At 41.8% G+C, this 7332-nt stretch overlaps 1 long non-coding RNA gene across 1 annotated transcript; it reads right to left on the bottom strand.

Annotated features, from left to right (window-relative positions):
• Nucleotides 1-4910: 4910 nt before the first annotated feature.
• On the bottom strand, nt 4911-6847 carry LOC142600049 (uncharacterized). Its single transcript, XR_012833512.1, has 2 exons — nt 6343-6847; nt 4911-6106 (listed from the first exon to the last, which is right to left on the bottom strand). It is a non-coding gene; the product is annotated as an uncharacterized LOC142600049 (long non-coding RNA).
• Nucleotides 6848-7332: the final 485 nt, after the last annotated feature.

Genomic DNA, 7332 nt, shown 5'->3' with positions numbered 1-7332 from the left:
TTTTGTAGATGAGTCCTGTCCCCACGGCTCCACAAGACATCCAGCTGCAGGGTGTGCTGTCTGTGCTTCCACCAATGGGTTAGAAGCTTATTCATTGCCAACCATCTCTTCGGCACAAATTGCAGAACTTGTTGTCCTGACTCGTGCCTCTGTACTTGCATAAGGGCAATCAGCCACCGTTTAAATCAATTCTTGATACACCTTTGGGCTTGTGCACAACTGTGTGCAACTTGAAAAACAACTCAGATGAAGGGTCAAAACCAAAACTGTGGCACACCCAAACCCATGGGTTTCCATTGTAAATTTGTAAGTGGATGTTAAACAGATGCCCAAGTGCTGTAACTGCAAATACATCTTTTTAATCATAAACATGTCCTCAGGGTGGGTATAGGCCTGCCCATGTAGAAATGCAAATGCTACTACTGTCACCAAGAAACTTTTGAGAGAATGCTTCATTTTGGAATACCCCTTGTATTACACAGCAACCAGGGGACTAATTTCACAGGACAAGTTGTTCAGCTGGTCTGTAAGCCCTAGGAATGCAACAGCATTTACACTGTGGAGCTGTCAAAAGGAGGAATTCTGTTTAAGAAATATACTGGCCAAAATTTGTGAAGAAACTGGCCTTAAATGGCCAAATGCTTTACCATTGGCCCTAATATACATCAAGAGCACCACGAATAAAAAACACGCACTGTCCCCATATGAAGCTGTAACCCATAAGGTTATTGCATATCCCACCTAAGCCATCACATAGATCCAAGCTACAGATGACTAATGATGTTATGTTGAATTACTGCAAGGCTCTAATGAAATATGTGAGGACTATTCACTCACAGGTAAAAGAAGTCCTTCCAGAACCTGCCTCTGAACGTGACACTCTTCGTAACCTGTAGGCTTGGGTCTACACCACAACAGATGACTCAACATCAACAGAATGGAAACCACAAAGACACTCTGTCCTCCAAGAGCTGAAAGTCTGTATCTTCACATAAACTATTAAAATACCTTTCTTCAGTTGGCCTACCATTATGCTAAAGACTTAGATGTTTCAAAACGTTGGGTGTGTTCCCATATCCCTCGTCACTCTAGTGAAGGTGTCACCATGCTTCCTATAGCATGTAATTCATCAGTAAAAAGACCAGTCTGGAATCCCCAGAAGGCAGAAATTCCTTGTCGAAGATCATCCCCAGTGACAGTAAGTGGGAAGTGATCCAAGTTGATCCAATACAGGTGTGCATGAAGCTCCAACTCCTACCCACCACCTAGGATTAGTTGCCTCAGGGAACACTTGTTACTTGAAAGCAAATGCAACATACTACATGGGACAGAATAATTGTACTAAAATGATTAATTGTCAGAATGATACTAACATTTGATAACTCTCAAAACTGTGAGTTGGCATCATCTTCTATATATACTTCCTTGGGAGCCTATTTCATTCATGGTACATTAGCATACCTGTGGCTCCGACTGGACCGGTTTGGATCATGTTATATCAGGTATATAACCCCAGCTGTTCAATATTTGTTGTCTCTCCCTTCTGAATATTCCCAGAAAAAGCAAGCTATCCCAGAGCCTGAAAAATTTGGGACTATTATGCTTCCCATGTATGATGGCAAGAAGCATATACATGGGAAGCATGTGGCAAGAAACATTAAAGAATTGTTTATTAGCTATTATTTAAAGCAAATTGGTAATAACACTGTGGATTTTTCTTACCAAAAACAACTGAAATGACCACTATCTGGACAGTCACCCTTCAAAACAGGCTAACACTTGACTTTATGCTGGCTCATAAGGGTAAAATATCCACCTTAATTGGAAAATAATGTTCTATCTCTATCCCTGACAATTCTGAAACCATTCATGATTTGAGTGAACACATTAAAAAAGAGGCAGCCAAACAAAACAACCGAATAACTGGAACCCTTTCTTAAATATGCTGTCACAGAGGTGCTACCAACATTGCTCAGTTTTGGTCCGTCTTGGAGCTGGCTGGAACTGGCTCTGTTTGACACAGGGATGGCTTCTGGTATCTTCTCACAGAAGCCACCCCAGCAGCCTCCTGCCCACTACTAAAACCTTGCCACGTAACCCAGTACAACACACCACCAGTGAAACTGGTTTACTTGAAAAGCATGTTGTCAAAATACACAAGAAGTGGGGTGTGTTGGTTTTGCGTAGCAAGGTTTTGGTAGCGGGGGGGCTACAAGGGTGGCTTTTGTGAGAAGCTGCTAGAAGCTTCCCCTGTGTCTGATAGAGCCAATGCCAGCCGGCTCCAAGACAGACCCGCCGCTGGCCAAGGCCAAGCCAATCAGCACCTCTGTGATAACATATTTAAGAAAAACAGTTAGAGAGAGCTTTTGCAGCCGGAGAGAGGAGTGAGAAGATGTAAGAACATCTGCAGACACCAAGGTCAGTGAAGAAGGAAGGGGAGGAGGTGCTCCAGGCACCGGAGCAAGATTCCCCTGCAGCCCGTGGTGAAGACCATGGTGAAGCAGGCTGTCCCCCTGCAGCCCATGGAGGGAGGATGAGGGGGTGTAGAGATTCCACCTGCAGCCCGTGGAGGACCCCATGCTGGAGCAGGTGGAGACACCCGAAGGAGGCTGTGACCCCATGGGAAGCCCGCGCTGGAGCAAGCTCCTGGCAGGACCTGTGGCCCCGTGGAGAGAGGAGCCCACGCCAGAGCAGGTTTGCTGACAGGACTTGTGACCCCGTGGCGGACCCACGCTGGAGCAGTTTGCTCCTGAAGGTCTGCACCCTGTGGAGGAGACTCACGTTGGAGAAGGCCGTGAAGGACTGTCTCCCGTGAGAGGGACCCCACGCTGGAGCGGGGGAACGATGAGTCCTCCCCCTGAGGATGAAGAAGCGGCAGAAACACCGCGTGATGAACTGACCGTAACCCCCACTCCCCGTCCCCCTGTGCCGCTGGGGGGGCGGAGGTTGAAGCCGGGAGTGAAGTTGAGCCCGGGAAGATGGGAGGGGTGGGGGGAGGTGTTTTTAAGATTTGGTTTTATTTCTCATTCCTCTACTCTGTTTTGCTTAGTAATAAATAAGATGAATTCCCTCTCTAAGTTCGGTCTGTTTTGCTCGTGATGATAATTAGAGAATGATCTCTCCCTGTCCTTATCTCGACCCATAAGTTTTCTTTCATTGTACCTTTTCTCCCCTGTCTAATGAAAGAGGGGAGTGATAGAGTGGCTCTGGTGGGCACCTGGCCCTCAGCCAGGGTCAACCCATCACATGGGGTAATACATTCTGCAGTGTTTGCACCTGCGGAATTACTATTTAAGTAATATCTAGAATTCATGTAAAGTGAAATGAAAAGTCATTTATTTCCTAGCTAAAAAAAAAAAAAAATGCAGTCTCAGTCATCCAGAAATACTCACAATTCTGAAGGACAGGTTAAGATGAAGAAAATTTTCTTTCTTGGTCAAAAAGGAGGAGTTACTACTCTTATCCTGTGTGTCTCCAACAGCTACAAATCTTCACTTGTGACAAATACAAATAAATAAGTATCGTCTTGTTACCTTTCATTCCATACATCCAAAAAAATGTTTAATAAAGGCTGCTTTTATTGTTGCAACAACTAACTTGTGTCCAAGACCAATTTCGTTATCCTCTGCTTTGAGTATATGCTGTAGGAAATACTACTTTAAAAGTGTTTATATTCAGGAATTTTAAAAACTGAGGAAAACTGCAGGGCATAGTGGGTATTGCTTCTATATGTTTCTAAAGTGCTTTTAACAAAAAGAAAGATATTGTACCTTGATATACATGAAAATGCTATAGTAGAGTTTCACCCACCTCATCAGGAGAAAAAAAAGGTCTGGTGAAGTTAATGTGAGCTTTATTTTTTTCACTTCTTTTTCCTTCCAACATTCTGTGTGCAACCCAACCCATGGCAGTATTTACCTGTCAAACAGAAAAGGTACAATTGCTTATATTATTTTAAATCATGCTAATTTGAGCCCTTAGTTTCAGATTTTTGGTTTCAAGGAATATTTGAAGTATTTAAAAAGCATGTAGGAAAACCATGAAAATACCAAAATAATGGAAATTGTTCCACTTAATAATCTACTTATATACTTGCATACCTATTAAAGTGTAAAAAGTGACCACAGACATTTAATCTGTTAAATATCTCTAACATTAAATTGACTGTAGCATCCACATACTATAAATAACGACTGTTTTAATCCTTGTGGTTTAACCCGGACGGCAGCTAAAACAACCACACAACAATTCAGTCACTCCTCCTCCCTGCCCTGCTGCAGTAAGATGGAGGACAGAATTGGGAAAAAAAAAGTAAAACTTGTGGGTTGAGATAAAGACAGTTTAATAAGACAGAAAAGGAAGATTAATATTAATATTAATAATAATCATCATCAACAACAACAGCAGCACACTTGCTCACCACCTGCAGATCACCGATGCCAAGCTAGTTCCTGAGCCACAGTCTAAACCCCTGGCCAGTTTCCCCCAAGTCATATACGGAGCATGATGTCTTATGGTATGGAATATCCCTTTGGTCAGTTGGGTTCAGCTGTCCTGGCTGTGTCTCCTCCCAGCTTCTTGTGCACCCCCAGCCTCCTCGCTGGTAGGCCAGTATGAGAAGGTGAAAAGTGCTTGACTTGGTGTAAACATTGCCTAGCAACAACCAAAACATCAGTGTGTTATCAACATTATCCTCATCCTAAATCCAAAACACAGCACTATACCAGCTGGTAGGAAAAAAAAGGACTCTATCCCACCTGAAACCAGGACAGGGAGGGTAAGAATATTGGTACATGTCTTGTTTCAGACCACATGGGAAACTGAAGAGGAATTAAACTCCAATATAATTTTGCTTAGTAAAAATACATACATCTGGTAGAAAGGGAAATGAAAGGAGAAGACTACAAGAGCTTCTAGTTCTTTATTTTGATCAACTATGTAAACAATTTGAAGAATTAAGGAACACCAATCATCACATCAAAGGGCAAAAAAAAGCATTATACACTTGCCACAGCCTTTGGGGTTAACCTTGAGCTAGATGCACAAGTACAAGCCAAGTACAATACAAACTCAACAGAAAAAGCCTGCAGTTTTCTTTGCCTTAAAGAGGGCATGAGTTCCATGGTTCAGTTTCTGACCTTGCTTGCTTACTTCTCAACATGCCATTCATTTCTATGGGTCCTTACAGAGAGGCTTGTGTGGAGTCTCACGTACCAATACAGGACCCTCAGCTGTAAATCTCAGGGGATAAAGGAAAGGGCGCTGAGGTTCCCTAGAAGATACTGCAATTCTTTTTTAGGAACATCTAACAGAAGGAAGTTAACTGCTACTTGAGTAAGTGTCTTCCATCTGAAGTTATCTGCAGCGATTATTTTATGTTCCTAAAAATAGAGTGTCTTCCAAAAGAAAAAAGCTTCTTGTATCCACTTTGGGAAAGACAGAACTCACAGAACCAGCTCTTCCATCAGATGCTATTATTACCTGAGGTGAAAATCTAAAATCACATTTTAACATCTTCCAGATTTTAAAAATTTCTTGTCACTAGTAACTGACAGGTATTGAATAATTAAACGGTCATAAAAAGGAGATTTTTCTCATCACTGTGATGAGATTTTTCTCATCACTGTGATTTTCTCATCAATGTGACTGATTCATGTATTAGCATTAACTCAGCATAAATACCAAAGTAAAGATTACAGAGACTTTTTGATTTGAAACGCTCTTCTAAATTGTTTTCTGCAAAATATCTCCTTTTAATCTCATACAAATATCTCGTATTTTTATCTTGTATTTTTAACACATCCAAGGGAAGATTCCTTAAGGCATTTAATATAATTTGCTCAGATCTCTCTCGGTGAAATATTATTTGATTTTAAGCCTCTGAGGAGGCAAGTATTTTGATCTATCAAATACTGCAGCTCTGCCTTCTGTCTGAATGTGATTCTTCATTCTTTTTCTCAATCTTACTGTCTCCTCTACTTTTTACTTTGTCTTCTGAAGGCACTACTATGTTCAGTAAGAATTTGTTTGCACTTATTATTTTGAAGTTGGGTGTTCCTTCCTGGATAGAAACCTCTTTCTTCCTAGGAAGATTTCACACACATTTCTGTTAAAAAAAAAAAAAAAAGACAAAAAACCACAGAAGAAATTAGTTAGGAAACAGAAAAGCAAATTATGTGAAATAATGTAACTTGCATGCTGTCAAATTATGTATTAATTGAACATAATTCTCAGAAATTCAAATACAATCTATACACTGCTTGTGTGAGCCAGCACAGGCAGGACGCAGGAACAACCACAAACCCACAGATGAAATGCAAAGAGTAAATTTATTTTCATTACCTCGCCAGCCGGGGGATCCCTGGAGCAGCACCTGGGCAGAGGTACGCCAGCAGGGACGCAGGCACCGTGGAGCTTGGTCCTTGCTGGAGGATCACTGAACCTGCTGGTTTTGCCTGTACCCCAAGGATCCGCGCAGGCATAGGTCACCGCTGTGCTTTGCTCTTTCCCACAGCAGGGCAGGAATCTCAAGCATGTTCAATAGCGTGCCTCTCAGTCTGTCACAGGCCTGTGTTATCTAAACACAGATGTTCTACTCCTCCAACACACAAGGCTAAACAACAATTAGTATGATAGATGTGTCTTGCTACACCCCAGCTGCAAGTCACTTGAGCATGTTGAGATTCCTCCTCACCAATCTTCTGTTATTTTCCCACAGTGTTCAACTATTTCTGTAGAATGCCTTCATCATAAAATTTGACACCCCCGCCGAACCTATGAAGCAACATTTCACAGTCCCATGCTTTGTCCTCATCATTTCTCCAAATTCAACTTTTAACCTCTTCATGTTTTCTTAAATAGAAAAAAAAATCCGCATTATTTAGAGTCCCTTGTATTTAAAATTATAGTTGTTTGAATACCAAGAAGAAAACAAATAAACAAACAGCATTGAAGTTTCTTAGTTCCAGAAACGTTTATTGTAGAATCATGTAAAAGTTATTACAGTTCAACCTCTCAGAAGTTTGGGTGGGAAAAACCAGTGAGTATGAATAAGCACTAACTAGCAGCACATAGTTGATGTATTCAGCTGTGCTGTGCTGACCCTTGCCAGCAGCTAAGTACCCACACAGCTGCTCACTTCCCCCCACCAGCAGGATGGGGGAGCTCATAGGAAGAACAAAAGCAAGAGAATTCATGGTTTGAGATAAAAACCAGTTTAAAAGGTGAGGTAAAGAGAAAAAAATAACAAGCACCAGAAAAGGAATCACTTGCCACCTCCCACAAGGAGACTGATGCCCAGCCAGTCTTTGAGCAGCCATCAGCTTGGAAGAC

The sequence above is a fragment of the Balearica regulorum genome, chromosome 1 (genome assembly GCF_011004875.1).
Source record: "Balearica regulorum gibbericeps isolate bBalReg1 chromosome 1, bBalReg1.pri, whole genome shotgun sequence".
NCBI lineage: Eukaryota > Metazoa > Chordata > Aves > Gruiformes > Gruidae > Balearica > Balearica regulorum.
The sequence above is the reverse complement of the archived record's forward strand: the minus strand, read 5'-3'. Positions and strand labels throughout refer to the sequence as shown.